At 41.6% G+C, this 17,168-nt stretch overlaps 1 long non-coding RNA gene across 1 annotated transcript in view; it reads right to left on the bottom strand.

Annotated features, from left to right (window-relative positions):
• Positions 1 to 17,168, bottom strand: part of LOC145271436 (uncharacterized) — an 854,738-nt gene that overhangs the window by 83,122 nt on the left and 754,448 nt on the right. The gene's annotated exons all lie outside the window — the stretch shown is intronic.

The raw sequence follows: 17,168 nt of genomic DNA, 5'->3' as shown, positions 1-17,168 counted from the left end.
CTACAAACGCTTGTACTCCTTGACCTATATACCTCTGTCAAATCATCTAATCTTCAGCTCCTGTCCCACCGACGAAATGTTTTACAAGTATTTTAATGATGGATGCTCCGACGAACTACAAACGCTTGTACTCCTTGACCTATATACCTCCGTCAAATCATCTAAACTTCAGCTCTTGTCCCACCGACGAAATGTTTTACAAGTATTTTAACGATGGATGCTCCGACGAACTACAAACGCTTGTACTCCTTGACCTATATACCTCTGTCAAATCATCTAATCTTCAGCTCCTGTCCCACCGACGAAATGTTTTACAAGTATTTTAATGTAGGATGCTCCGACGAACTACAAACGCTTGTACTCCTTGACCTATATACCTCCGTCAAATCATCTAATCTTCAGCTCCTGTCCCACCGACGAAATGTTTTACAAGTATTTTAATGGAGGATGCTCCGACGAACTACAAACGCTTGTACTCCTTGACCTATATACCTCCGTCAAATCATCTAATCTTCAGCTCCTGTCCCACCGACGAAATGTTTTACAAGTATTTTAATGTAGGATGCTCCGACGAACTACAAACGCTTGTACTCCTTGACCTATATACCTCCGTCAAATCATCTAATCTTCAGCTCCTGTCCCACCGACGAAATGTTTTACAAGTATTTTAATGTAGGATGCTCCGACGAACTACAAACGCTTGTACTCCTTGACCTATATACCTCCGTCAAATCATCTAATCTTCAGCTCCTGTCCCACCGACGAAATGTTTTACAAGTATTTTAATGTAGGATGCTCCGACGAACTACAAACGCTTGTACTCCTTGACCTATATACCTCCGTCAAATCATCTAATCTTCAGCTCCTGTCCCACCGACGAAATGTTTTACAAGTATTTTAATGTAGGATGCTCCGACGAACTACAAACGCTTGTACTCCTTGACCTATATACCTCCGTCAAATCATCTAATCTTCAGCTCCTGTCCCACCGACGAAATGTTTTACAAGTATTTTAATGTAGGATGCTCCGACGAACTACAAGCGCTTGTACTCCTTGACCTATATACCTCCGTCAAATCATCTAATCTTCAGCTCCTGTCCCACCGACGAAATGTTTTACAAGTATTTTAATGTAGGATGCTCCGACGAACTACAAACGCTTGTACTCCTTGACCTATATACCTCCGTCAAATCATCTAATCTTCAGCTCCTGTCCCACCGACGAAATGTTTTACAAGTATTTTAATGTAGGATGCTCCGACGAACTACAAACGCTTGTACTCCTTGACCTATATACCTCCGTCAAATCATCTAATCTTCAGCTCCTGTCCCACCGACGAAATGTTTTACAAGTATTTTAATGTAGGATGCTCCGACGAACTACAAACGCTTGTACTCCTTGACCTATATACCTCCGTCAAATCATCTAATCTTCAGCTCCTGTCCCACCGACGAAATGTTTTACAAGTATTTTAATGTAGGATGCTCCGACGAACTACAAACGCTTGTACTCCTTGACCTATATACCTCCGTCAAATCATCTAATCTTCAGCTCCTGTCCCACCGACGAAATGTTTTACAAGTATTTTAATGTAGGATGCTCCGACGAACTACAAACGCTTGTACTCCTTGACCTATATACCTCCGTCAAATCATCTAATCTTCAGCTCCTGTCCCACCGACGAAATGTTTTACAAGTATTTTAATGTAGGATGCTCCGACGAACTACAAGCGCTTGTACTCCTTGACCTATATACCTCCGTCAAATCATCTAATCTTCAGCTCCTGTCCCACCGACGAAATGTTTTACAAGTATTTTAATGTAGGATGCTCCGACGAACTACAAACGCTTGTACTCCTTGACCTATATACCTCCGTCAAATCATCTAATCTTCAGCTCCTGTCCCACCGACGAAATGTTTTACAAGTATTTTAATGTAGGATGCTCCGACGAACTACAAACGCTTGTACTCCTTGACCTATATACCTCCGTCAAATCATCTAATCTTCAGCTCCTGTCCCACCGACGAAATGTTTTACAAGTATTTTAATGATGGATGCTCCGACGAACTACAAACGCTTGTACTCCTTGACCTATATACCTCTGTCAAATCATCTAATCTTCAGCTCCTGTCCCACCGACGAAATGTTTTACAAGTATTTTAATGATGGATGCTCCGACGAACTACAAACGCTTGTACTCCTTGACCTATATACCTCTGTCAAATCATCTAATCTTCAGCTCCTGTCCCACCGACGAAATGTTTTACAAGTATTTTAATGATGGATGCTCCGACGAACTACAAACGCTTGTACTCCTTGACCTATATACCTCTGTCAAATCATCTAATCTTCAGCTCCTGTCCCACCGACGAAATGTTTTACAAGTATTTTAATGGAGGATGCTCCGACGAACTACAAACGCTTGTACTCCTTGACCTATATACCTCTGTCAAATCATCTAATCTTCAGCTCCTGTCCCACCGACGAAATGTTTTACAAGTATTTTAATGGAGGATGCTCCGACGAACTACAAACGCTTGTACTCCTTGACCTATATACCTCTGTCAAATCATCTAATCTTCAGCTCCTGTCCCACCGACGAAATGTTTTACAAGTATTTTAATGGAGGATGCTCCGACGAACTACAAACGCTTGTACTCCTTGACCTATATACCTCCGTCAAATCATCTAATCTTCAGCTCCTGTCCCACCGACGAAATGTTTTACAAGTATTTTTATGATGGATGCTCAGACGAACTACAAACGCTTGTACTCCTTGACCTATATACCTCTGTCAAATCATCTAATCTTCAGCTCCTGTCCCACCGACGAAATGTTTTACAAGTATTTTAATGGAGGATGCTCCGACGAACTACAAACGCTTGTACTCCTTGACCTATATACCTCCGTCAAATCATCTAATCTTCAGCTCCTGTCCCACCGACGAAATGTTTTACAAGTATTTTAATGATGGATGCTCAGACGAACTACAAACGCTTGTACTCCTTGACCTATATACCTCTGTCAAATCATCTAATCTTCAGCTCCTGTCCCACCGACGAAATGTTTTACAAGTATTTTAATGATGGATGCTCCGACGAACTACAAACGCTTGTACTCCTTGACCTATATACCTCTGTCAAATCATCTAATCTTCAGCTCCTGTCCCACCGACGAAATGTTTTACAAGTATTTTAATGGAGGATGCTCCGACGAACTACAAACGCTTGTACTCCTTGACCTATATACCTCTGTCAAATCATCTAATCTTCAGCTCCTGTCCCACCGACGAAATGTTTTACAAGTATTTTAATGTAGGATGCTCCGACGAACTACAAGCGCTTGTACTCCTTGACCTATATACCTCCGTCAAATCATCTAATCTTCAGCTCCTGTCCCACCGACGAAATGTTTTACAAGTATTTTAATGTAGGATGCTCCGACGAACTACAAACGCTTGTACTCCTTGACCTATATACCTCCGTCAAATCATCTAATCTTCAGCTCCTGTCCCACCGACGAAATGTTTTACAAGTATTTTAATGTAGGATGCTCCGACGAACTACAAACGCTTGTACTCCTTGACCTATATACCTCCGTCAAATCATCTAATCTTCAGCTCCTGTCCCACCGACGAAATGTTTTACAAGTATTTTAATGATGGATGCTCCGACGAACTACAAACGCTTGTACTCCTTGACCTATATACCTCTGTCAAATCATCTAATCTTCAGCTCCTGTCCCACCGACGAAATGTTTTACAAGTATTTTAATGATGGATGCTCCGACGAACTACAAACGCTTGTACTCCTTGACCTATATACCTCCGTCAAATCATCTAATCTTCAGCTCCTGTCCCACCGACGAAATGTTTTACAAGTATTTTAATGATGGATGCTCAGACGAACTACAAACGCTTGTACTCCTTGACCTATATACCTCTGTCAAATCATCTAATCTTCAGCTCCTGTCCCACCGACGAAATGTTTTACAAGTATTTTAATGATGGATGCTCCGACGAACTACAAACGCTTGTACTCCTTGACCTATATACCTCTGTCAAATCATCTAATCTTCAGCTCCTGTCCCACCGACGAAATGTTTTACAAGTATTTTAATGGAGGATGCTCCGACGAACTACAAACGCTTGTACTCCTTGACCTATATACCTCTGTCAAATCATCTAATCTTCAGCTCCTGTCCCACCGACGAAATGTTTTACAAGTATTTTAATGTAGGATGCTCCGACGAACTACAAGCGCTTGTACTCCTTGACCTATATACCTCCGTCAAATCATCTAATCTTCAGCTCCTGTCCCACCGACGAAATGTTTTACAAGTATTTTAATGTAGGATGCTCCGACGAACTACAAACGCTTGTACTCCTTGACCTATATACCTCCGTCAAATCATCTAATCTTCAGCTCCTGTCCCACCGACGAAATGTTTTACAAGTATTTTAATGGAGGATGCTCCGACGAACTACAAACGCTTGTACTCCTTGACCTATATACCTCCGTCAAATCATCTAATCTTCAGCTCCTGTCCCACCGACGAAATGTTTTACAAGTATTTTAATGTAGGATGCTCCGACGAACTACAAACGCTTGTACTCCTTGACCTATATACCTCCGTCAAATCATCTAATCTTCAGCTCCTGTCCCACCGACGAAATGTTTTACAAGTATTTTAATGGAGGATGCTCCGACGAACTACAAACGCTTGTACTCCTTGACCTATATACCTCCGTCAAATCATCTAATCTTCAGCTCCTGTCCCACCGACGAAATGTTTTACAAGTATTTTAATGTAGGATGCTCCGACGAACTACAAACGCTTGTACTCCTTGACCTATATACCTCCGTCAAATCATCTAATCTTCAGCTCCTGTCCCACCGACGAAATGTTTTACAAGTATTTTAATGGAGGATGCTCCGACGAACTACAAACGCTTGTACTCCTTGACCTATATACCTCCGTCAAATCATCTAATCTTCAGCTCCTGTCCCACCGACGAAATGTTTTACAAGTATTTTAATGTAGGATGCTCCGACGAACTACAAGCGCTTGTACTCCTTGACCTATATACCTCTGTCAAATCATCTAATCTTCAGCTCCTGTCCCACCGACGAAATGTTTTACAAGTATTTTAATGGAGGATGCTCCGACGAACTACAAACGCTTGTACTCCTTGACCTATATACCTCTGTCAAATCATCTAATCTTCAGCTCCTGTCCCACCGACGAAATGTTTTACAAGTATTTTAATGGAGGATGCTCCGACGAACTACAAGCGCTTGTACTCCTTGACCTATATACCTCTGTCAAATCATCTAATCTTCAGCTCCTGTCCCACCGACGAAATGTTTTACAAGTATTTTAATGTAGGATGCTCCGACGAACTACAAACGCTTGTACTCCTTGACCTATATACCTCTGTCAAATCATCTAATCTTCAGCTCCTGTCCCACCGACGAAATGTTTTACAAGTATTTTAATGATGGATGCTCCGACGAACTACAAACGCTTGTACTCCTTGACCTATATACCTCTGTCAAATCATCTAATCTTCAGCTCCTGTCCCACCGACGAAATGTTTTACAAGTATTTTAATGGAGGATGCTCCGACGAACTACAAACGCTTGTACTCCTTGACCTATATACCTCTGTCAAATCATCTAATCTTCAGCTCCTGTACCACCGACGAAATGTTTTACAAGTATTTTAATGTAGGATGCTCCGACGAACTACAAGCGCTTGTACTCCTTGACCTATATACCTCCGTCAAATCATCTAATCTTCAGCTCCTGTCCCACCGACGAAATGTTTTACAAGTATTTTAATGTAGGATGCTCCGACGAACTACAAACGCTTGTACTCCTTGACCTATATACCTCCGTCAAATCATCTAATCTTCAGCTCCTGTCCCACCGACGAAATGTTTTACAAGTATTTTAATGTAGGATGCTCCGACGAACTACAAACGCTTGTACTCCTTGACCTATATACCTCCGTCAAATCATCTAATCTTCAGCTCCTGTCCCACCGACGAAATGTTTTACAAGTATTTTAATGTAGGATGCTCCGACGAACTACAAACGCTTGTACTCCTTGACCTATATACCTCTGTCAAATCATCTAATCTTCAGCTCCTGTCCCACCGACGAAATGTTTTACAAGTATTTTAATGTAGGATGCTCCGACGAACTACAAGCGCTTGTACTCCTTGACCTATATACCTCCGTCAAATCATCTAATCTTCAGCTCCTGTCCCACCGACGAAATGTTTTACAAGTATTTTAATGATGGATGCTCCGACGAACTACAAACGCTTGTACTCCTTGACCTATATACCTCTGTCAAATCATCTAATCTTCAGCTCCTGTCCCACCGACGAAATGTTTTACAAGTATTTTAATGATGGATGCTCCGACGAACTACAAACGCTTGTACTCCTTGACCTATATACCTCTGTCAAATCATCTAATCTTCAGCTCCTGTCCCACCGACGAAATGTTTTACAAGTATTTTAATGATGGATGCTCCGACGAACTACAAACGCTTGTACTCCTTGACCTATATACCTCTGTCAAATCATCTAATCTTCAGCTCCTGTCCCACCGACGAAATGTTTTACAAGTATTTTAATGGAGGATGCTCCGACGAACTACAAACGCTTGTACTCCTTGACCTATATACCTCTGTCAAATCATCTAATCTTCAGCTCCTGTCCCACCGACGAAATGTTTTACAAGTATTTTAATGGAGGATGCTCCGACGAACTACAAACGCTTGTACTCCTTGACCTATATACCTCTGTCAAATCATCTAATCTTCAGCTCCTGTCCCACCGACGAAATGTTTTACAAGTATTTTAATGGAGGATGCTCCGACGAACTACAAACGCTTGTACTCCTTGACCTATATACCTCTGTCAAATCATCTAATCTTCAGCTCCTGTCCCACCGACGAAATGTTTTACAAGTATTTTAATGATGGATGCTCAGACGAACTACAAACGCTTGTACTCCTTGACCTATATACCTCTGTCAAATCATCTAATCTTCAGCTCCTGTCCCACCGACGAAATGTTTTACAAGTATTTTAATGGAGGATGCTCCGACGAACTACAAACGCTTGTACTCCTTGACCTATATACCTCCGTCAAATCATCTAATCTTCAGCTCCTGTCCCACCGACGAAATGTTTTACAAGTATTTTAATGATGGATGCTCAGACGAACTACAAACGCTTGTACTCCTTGACCTATATACCTCTGTCAAATCATCTAATCTTCAGCTCCTGTCCCATCGACGAAATGTTTTACAAGTATTTTAATGGAGGATGCTCCGACGAACTACAAACGCTTGTACTCCTTGACCTATATACCTCCGTCAAATCATCTAATCTTCAGCTCCTGTCCCACCGACGAAATGTTTTACAAGTATTTTAATGATGGATGCTCAGACGAACTACAAACGCTTGTACTCCTTGACCTATATACCTCTGTCAAATCATCTAATCTTCAGCTCCTGTCCCACCGACGAAATGTTTTACAAGTATTTTAATGATGGATGCTCCGACGAACTACAAACGCTTGTACTCCTTGACCTATATACCTCTGTCAAATCATCTAATCTTCAGCTCCTGTCCCACCGACGAAATGTTTTACAAGTATTTTAATGGAGGATGCTCCGACGAACTACAAACGCTTGTACTCCTTGACCTATATACCTCTGTCAAATCATCTAATCTTCAGCTCCTGTCCCACCGACGAAATGTTTTACAAGTATTTTAATGGAGGATGCTCCGACGAACTACAAACGCTTGTACTCCTTGACCTATATACCTCCGTCAAATCATCTAATCTTCAGCTCCTGTCCCACCGACGAAATGTTTTACAAGTATTTTAATGATGGATGCTCAGACGAACTACAAACGCTTGTACTCCTTGACCTATATACCTCTGTCAAATCATCTAATCTTCAGCTCCTGTCCCATCGACGAAATGTTTTACAAGTATTTTAATGGAGGATGCTCCGACGAACTACAAACGCTTGTACTCCTTGACCTATATACCTCCGTCAAATCATCTAATCTTCAGCTCCTGTCCCACCGACGAAATGTTTTACAAGTATTTTAATGATGGATGCTCAGACGAACTACAAACGCTTGTACTCCTTGACCTATATACCTCTGTCAAATCATCTAATCTTCAGCTCCTGTCCCACCGACGAAATGTTTTACAAGTATTTTAATGATGGATGCTCCGACGAACTACAAACGCTTGTACTCCTTGACCTATATACCTCTGTCAAATCATCTAATCTTCAGCTCCTGTCCCACCGACGAAATGTTTTACAAGTATTTTAATGATGGATGCTCCGACGAACTACAAACGCTTGTACTCCTTGACCTATATACCTCTGTCAAATCATCTAATCTTCAGCTCCTGTCCCACCGACGAAATGTTTTACAAGTATTTTAATGGAGGATGCTCCGACGAACTACAAACGCTTGTACTCCTTGACCTATATACCTCTGTCAAATCATCTAATCTTCAGCTCCTGTCCCACCGACGAAATGTTTTACAAGTATTTTAATGGAGGATGCTCCGACGAACTACAAACGCTTGTACTCCTTGACCTATATACCTCTGTCAAATCATCTAATCTTCAGCTCCTGTCCCACCGACGAAATGTTTTACAAGTATTTTAATGGAGGATGCTCCGACGAACTACAAACGCTTGTACTCCTTGACCTATATACCTCTGTCAAATCATCTAATCTTCAGCTCCTGTCCCACCGACGAAATGTTTTACAAGTATTTTAATGGAGGATGCTCCGACGAACTACAAACGCTTGTACTCCTTGACCTATATACCTCTGTCAAATCATCTAATCTTCAGCTCCTGTCCCACCGACGAAATGTTTTACAAGTATTTTAATGATGGATGCTCAGACGAACTACAAACGCTTGTACTCCTTGACCTATATACCTCCGTCAAATCATCTAATCTTCAGCTCCTGTCCCACCGACGAAATGTTTTACAAGTATTTTAATGGAGGATGCTCCGACGAACTACAAACGCTTGTACTCCTTGACCTATATACCTCTGTCAAATCATCTAAACTTCAGCTCCTGTCCCACCGACGAAATGTTTTACAAGTATTTTAATGGAGGATGCTCCGACGAACTACAAACGCTTGTACTCCTTGACCTATATACCTCTGTCAAATCATCTAATCTTCAGCTCCTGTCCCACCGACGAAATGTTTTACAAGTATTTTAATGGAGGATGCTCCGACGAACTACAAACGCTTGTACTCCTTGACCTATATACCTCCGTCAAATCATCTAATCTTCAGCTCCTGTCCCACCGACGAAATGTTTTACAAGTATTTTAATGGAGGATGCTCCGACGAACTACAAACGCTTGTACTCCTTGACCTATATACCTCTGTCAAATCATCTAATCTTCAGCTCCTGTCCCACCGACGAAATGTTTTACAAGTATTTTAATGGAGGATGCTCCGACGAACTACAAACGCTTGTACTCCTTGACCTATATACCTCTGTCAAATCATCTAATCTTCAGCTCCTGTCCCACCGACGAAATGTTTTACAAGTATTTTAATGGAGGATGCTCCGACGAACTACAAACGCTTGTACTCCTTGACCTATATACCTCTGTCAAATCATCTAATCTTCAGCTCCTGTCCCACCGACGAAATGTTTTACAAGTATTTTAATGATGGATGCTCCGACGAACTACAAACGCTTGTACTCCTTGACCTATATACCTCTGTCAAATCATCTAATCTTCAGCTCCTGTCCCACCGACGAAATGTTTTACAAGTATTTTAATGATGGATGCTCAGACGAACTACAAACGCTTGTACTCCTTGACCTATATACCTCCGTCAAATCATCTAATCTTCAGCTCCTGTCCCACCGACGAAATGTTTTACAAGTATTTTAATGGAGGATGCTCCGACGAACTACAAACGCTTGTACTCCTTGACCTATATACCTCCGTCAAATCATCTAATCTTCAGCTCCTGTCCCACCGACGAAATGTTTTACAAGTATTTTAATGGAGGATGCTCCGACGAACTACAAACGCTTGTACTCCTTGACCTATATACCTCTGTCAAATCATCTAATCTTCAGCTCCTGTCCCACCGACGAAATGTTTTACAAGTATTTTAATGGAGGATGCTCCGACGAACTACAAACGCTTGTACTCCTTGACCTATATACCTCTGTCAAATCATCTAATCTTCAGCTCCTGTCCCACCGACGAAATGTTTTACAAGTATTTTAATGGAGGATGCTCCGACGAACTACAAACGCTTGTACTCCTTGACCTATATACCTCTGTCAAATCATCTAATCTTCAGCTCCTGTCCCACCGACGAAATGTTTTACAAGTATTTTAATGGAGGATGCTCCGACGAACTACAAACGCTTGTACTCCTTGACCTATATACCTCTGTCAAATCATCTAATCTTCAGCTCCTGTCCCACCGACGAAATGTTTTACAAGTATTTTAATGATGGATGCTCAGACGAACTACAAACGCTTGTACTCCTTGACCTATATACCTCCGTCAAATCATCTAATCTTCAGCTCCTGTCCCACCGACGAAATGTTTTACAAGTATTTTAATGGAGGATGCTCCGACGAACTACAAACGCTTGTACTCCTTGACCTATATACCTCCGTCAAATCATCTAATCTTCAGCTCCTGTCCCACCGACGAAATGTTTTACAAGTATTTTAATGGAGGATGCTCCGACGAACTACAAACGCTTGTACTCCTTGACCTATATACCTCTGTCAAATCATCTAATCTTCAGCTCCTGTCCCACCGACGAAATGTTTTACAAGTATTTTAATGGAGGATGCTCCGACGAACTACAAACGCTTGTACTCCTTGACCTATATACCTCTGTCAAATCATCTAATCTTCAGCTCCTGTCCCACCGACGAAATGTTTTACAAGTATTTTAATGGAGGATGCTCCGACGAACTACAAACGCTTGTACTCCTTGACCTATATACCTCTGTCAAATCATCTAATCTTCAGCTCCTGTCCCACCGACGAAATGTTTTACAAGTATTTTAATGGAGGATGCTCCGACGAACTACAAACGCTTGTACTCCTTGACCTATATACCTCTGTCAAATCATCTAATCTTCAGCTCCTGTCCCACCGACGAAATGTTTTACAAGTATTTTAATGATGGATGCTCCGACGAACTACAAACGCTTGTACTCCTTGACCTATATACCTCTGTCAAATCATCTAATCTTCAGCTCCTGTCCCACCGACGAAATGTTTTACAAGTATTTTAATGGAGGATGCTCCGACGAACTACAAACGCTTGTACTCCTTGACCTATATACCTCTGTCAAATCATCTAATCTTCAGCTCCTGTCCCACCGACGAAATGTTTTACAAGTATTTTAATGGAGGATGCTCCGACGAACTACAAACGCTTGTACTCCTTGACCTATATACCTCTGTCAAATCATCTAATCTTCAGCTCCTGTCCCACCGACGAAATGTTTTACAAGTATTTTAATGGAGGATGCTCCGACGAACTACAAACGCTTGTACTCCTTGACCTATATACCTCTGTCAAATCATCTAATCTTCAGCTCCTGTCCCACCGACGAAATGTTTTACAAGTATTTTAATGATGGATGCTCCGACGAACTACAAACGCTTGTACTCCTTGACCTATATACCTCTGTCAAATCATCTAATCTTCAGCTCCTGTCCCACCGACGAAATGTTTTACAAGTATTTTAATGATGGATGCTCAGACGAACTACAAACGCTTGTACTCCTTGACCTATATACCTCCGTCAAATCATCTAATCTTCAGCTCCTGTCCCACCGACGAAATGTTTTACAAGTATTTTAATGGAGGATGCTCCGACGAACTACAAACGCTTGTACTCCTTGACCTATATACCTCCGTCAAATCATCTAATCTTCAGCTCCTGTCCCACCGACGAAATGTTTTACAAGTATTTTAATGGAGGATGCTCCGACGAACTACAAACGCTTGTACTCCTTGACCTATATACCTCTGTCAAATCATCTAATCTTCAGCTCCTGTCCCACCGACGAAATGTTTTACAAGTATTTTAATGGAGGATGCTCCGACGAACTACAAACGCTTGTACTCCTTGACCTATATACCTCTGTCAAATCATCTAATCTTCAGCTCCTGTCCCACCGACGAAATGTTTTACAAGTATTTTAATGGAGGATGCTCCGACGAACTACAAACGCTTGTACTCCTTGACCTATATACCTCTGTCAAATCATCTAATCTTCAGCTCCTGTCCCACCGACGAAATGTTTTACAAGTATTTTAATGGAGGATGCTCCGACGAACTACAAACGCTTGTACTCCTTGACCTATATACCTCTGTCAAATCATCTAATCTTCAGCTCCTGTCCCACCGACGAAATGTTTTACAAGTATTTTAATGATGGATGCTCAGACGAACTACCAACGCTTGTACTCCTTGACCTATATACCTCCGTCAAATCATCTAATCTTCAGCTCCTGTCCCACCGACGAAATGTTTTACAAGTATTTTAATGGAGGATGCTCCGACGAACTACAAACGCTTGTACTCCTTGACCTATATACCTCCGTCAAATCATCTAATCTTCAGCTCCTGTCCCACCGACGAAATGTTTTACAAGTATTTTAATGGAGGATGCTCCGACGAACTACAAACGCTTGTACTCCTTGACCTATATACCTCTGTCAAATCATCTAATCTTCAGCTCCTGTCCCACCGACGAAATGTTTTACAAGTATTTTAATGGAGGATGCTCCGACGAACTACAAACGCTTGTACTCCTTGACCTATATACCTCTGTCAAATCATCTAATCTTCAGCTCCTGTCCCACCGACGAAATGTTTTACAAGTATTTTAATGGAGGATGCTCCGACGAACTACAAACGCTTGTACTCCTTGACCTATATACCTCTGTCAAATCATCTAATCTTCAGCTCCTGTCCCACCGACGAAATGTTTTACAAGTATTTTAATGGAGGATGCTCCGACGAACTACAAACGCTTGTACTCCTTGACCTATATACCTCTGTCAAATCATCTAATCTTCAGCTCCTGTCCCACCGACGAAATGTTTTACAAGTATTTTAATGATGGATGCTCCGACGAACTACAAACGCTTGTACTCCTTGACCTATATACCTCTGTCAAATCATCTAATCTTCAGCTCCTGTCCCACCGACGAAATGTTTTACAAGTATTTTAATGATGGATGCTCAGACGAACTACAAACGCTTGTACTCCTTGACCTATATACCTCCGTCAAATCATCTAATCTTCAGCTCCTGTCCCACCGACGAAATGTTTTACAAGTATTTTAATGGAGGATGCTCCGACGAACTACAAACGCTTGTACTCCTTGACCTATATACCTCCGTCAAATCATCTAATCTTCAGCTCCTGTCCCACCGACGAAATGTTTTACAAGTATTTTAATGGAGGATGCTCCGACGAACTACAAACGCTTGTACTCCTTGACCTATATACCTCTGTCAAATCATCTAATCTTCAGCTCCTGTCCCACCGACGAAATGTTTTACAAGTATTTTAATGGAGGATGCTCCGACGAACTACAAACGCTTGTACTCCTTGACCTATATACCTCTGTCAAATCATCTAATCTTCAGCTCCTGTCCCACCGACGAAATGTTTTACAAGTATTTTAATGGAGGATGCTCCGACGAACTACAAACGCTTGTACTCCTTGACCTATATACCTCTGTCAAATCATCTAATCTTCAGCTCCTGTCCCACCGACGAAATGTTTTACAAGTATTTTAATGGAGGATGCTCCGACGAACTACAAACGCTTGTACTCCTTGACCTATATACCTCTGTCAAATCATCTAATCTTCAGCTCCTGTCCCACCGACGAAATGTTTTACAAGTATTTTAATGGAGGATGCTCCGACGAACTACAAACGCTTGTACTCCTTGACCTATATACCTCTGTCAAATCATCTAATCTTCAGCTCCTGTCCCACCGACGAAATGTTTTACAAGTATTTTAATGGAGGATGCTCCGACGAACTACAAACGCTTGTACTCCTTGACCTATATACCTCTGTCAAATCATCTAATCTTCAGCTCCTGTCCCACCGACGAAATGTTTTACAAGTATTTTAATGGAGGATGCTCCGACGAACTACAAACGCTTGTACTCCTTGACCTATATACCTCTGTCAAATCATCTAATCTTCAGCTCCTGTCCCACCGACGAAATGTTTTACAAGTATTTTAATGGAGGATGCTCCGACGAACTACAAACGCTTGTACTCCTTGACCTATATACCTCTGTCAAATCATCTAATCTTCAGCTCCTGTCCCACCGACGAAATGTTTTACAAGTATTTTAATGGAGGATGCTCTGACGAACTACAAACGCTTGTACTCCTTGACCTATATACCTCTGTCAAATCATCTAATCTTCAGCTCCTGTCCCACCGACGAAATGTTTTACAAGTATTTTAATGATGGATGCTCCGACGAACTACAAACGCTTGTACTCCTTGACCTATATACCTCTGTCAAATCATCTAATCTTCAGCTCCTGTCCCACCGACGAAATGTTTTACAAGTATTTTAATGGAGGATGCTCCGACGAACTACAAACGCTTGTACTCCTTGACCTATATACCTCCGTCAAATCATCTAATCTTCAGCTCCTGTCCCACCGACGAAATGTTTTACAAGTATTTTAATGGAGGATGCTCCGACGAACTACAAACGCTTGTACTCCTTGACCTATATACCTCCGTCAAATCATCTAATCTTCAGCTCCTGTCCCACCGACGAAATGTTTTACAAGTATTTTAATGGAGGATGCTCCGACGAACTACAAACGCTTGTACTCCTTGACCTATATACCTCCGTCAAATCATCTAATCTTCAGCTCCTGTCCCACCGACGAAATGTTTTACAAGTATTTTAATGGAGGATGCTCCGACGAACTACAAACGCTTGTACTCCTTGACCTATATACCTCCGTCAAATCATCTAATCTTCAGCTCCTGTCCCACCGACGAAATGTTTTACAAGTATTTTAATGGAGGATGCTCCGACGAACTACAAACGCTTGTACTCCTTGACCTATATACCTCCGTCAAATCATCTAATCTTCAGCTCCTGTCCCACCGACGAAATGTTTTACAAGTATTTTAATGGAGGATGCTCCGACGAACTACAAACGCTTGTACTCCTTGACCTATATACCTCTGTCAAATCATCTAATCTTCAGTTCCTGTCCCACCGACGAAATGTTTTACAAGTATTTTAATGTAGGATGCTCCGACGAACTACAAACGCTTGTACTCCTTGACCTATATACCTCCGTCAAATCATCTAATCTTCAGCTCCTGTCCCACCGACGAAATGTTTTACAAGTATTTTAATGTAGGATGCTCCGACGAACTACAAACGCTTGTACTCCTTGACCTATATACCTCCGTCAAATCATCTAATCTTCAGCTCCTGTCCCACCGACGAAATGTTTTACAAGTATTTTAATGTAGGATGCTCCGACGAACTACAAACGCTTGTACTCCTTGACCTATATACCTCCGTCAAATCATCTAATCTTCAGCTCCTGTCCCACCGACGAAATGTTTTACAAGTATTTTAATGTAGGATGCTCCGACGAACTACAAACGCTTGTACTCCTTGACCTATATACCTCCGTCAAATCATCTAATCTTCAGCTCCTGTCCCACCGACGAAATGTTTTACAAGTATTTTAATGTAGGATGCTCCGACGAACTACAAACGCTTGTACTCCTTGACCTATATACCTCTGTCAAATCATCTAATCTTCAGCTCCTGTCCCACCGACGAAATGTTTTACAAGTATTTTAATGGAGGATGCTCCGACGAACTACAAACGCTTGTACTCCTTGACCTATATACCTCCGTCAAATCATCTAATCTTCAGCTCCTGTCCCACCGACGAAATGTTTTACAAGTATTTTAATGTAGGATGCTCCGACGAACTACAAACGCTTGTACTCCTTGACCTATATACCTCTGTCAAATCATCTAATCTTCAGCTCCTGTCCCACCGACGAAATGTTTTACAAGTATTTTAATGGAGGATGCTCCGACGAACTACAAACGCTTGTACTCCTTGACCTATATACCTCCGTCAAATCATCTAATCTTCAGCTCCTGTCCCACCGACGAAATGTTTTACAAGTATTTTAATGTAGGATGCTCCGACGAACTACAAACGCTTGTACTCCTTGACCTATATACCTCCGTCAAATCATCTAATCTTCAGCTCCTGTCCCACCGACGAAATGTTTTACAAGTATTTTAATGTAGGATGCTCCGACGAACTACAAACGCTTGTACTCCTTGACCTATATACCTCTGTCAAATCATCTAATCTTCAGCTCCTGTCCCACCGACGAAATGTTTTACAAGTATTTTAATGTAGGATGCTCCGACGAACTACAAACGCTTGTACTCCTTGACCTATATACCTCCGTCAAATCATCTAATCTTCAGCTCCTGTCCCACCGACGAAATGTTTTACAAGTATTTTAATGTAGGATGCTCCGACGAACTACAAACGCTTGTACTCCTTGACCTATATACCTCCGTCAAATCATCTAATCTTCAGCTCCTGTCCCACCGACGAAATGTTTTACAAGTATTTTAATGTAGGATGCTCCGACGAACTACAAACGCTTGTACTCCTTGACCTATATACCTCTGTCAAATCATCTAAACTTCAGCTCCTGTCCCACCGACGAAATGTTTTACAAGTATTTTAATGTAGGATGCTCCGACGAACTACAAACGCTTGTACTCCTTGACCTATATACCTCTGTCAAATCATCTAAACTTCAGCTCCTGTCCCACCGACGAAATGTTTTACAAGTATTTTAATGTAGGATGCTCCGACGAACTACAAACGCTTGTACTCCTTGACCTATATACCTCCGTCAAATCATCTAATCTTCAGCTCCTGTCCCACCGACGAAATGTTTTACAAGTATTTTAATGTAGGATGCTCCGACGAACTACAAACGCTTGTACTCCTTGACCTATATACC

The sequence above is a fragment of the Euprymna scolopes genome, chromosome 46 (assembly GCF_053919585.1).
Source record: "Euprymna scolopes isolate OS-2025 chromosome 46, ASM5391958v1, whole genome shotgun sequence".
NCBI classification, from domain to species: Eukaryota; Metazoa; Mollusca; class Cephalopoda; order Sepiida; family Sepiolidae; genus Euprymna; species Euprymna scolopes.
The sequence above is the reverse complement of the archived record's forward strand: the minus strand, read 5'-3'. Positions and strand labels throughout refer to the sequence as shown.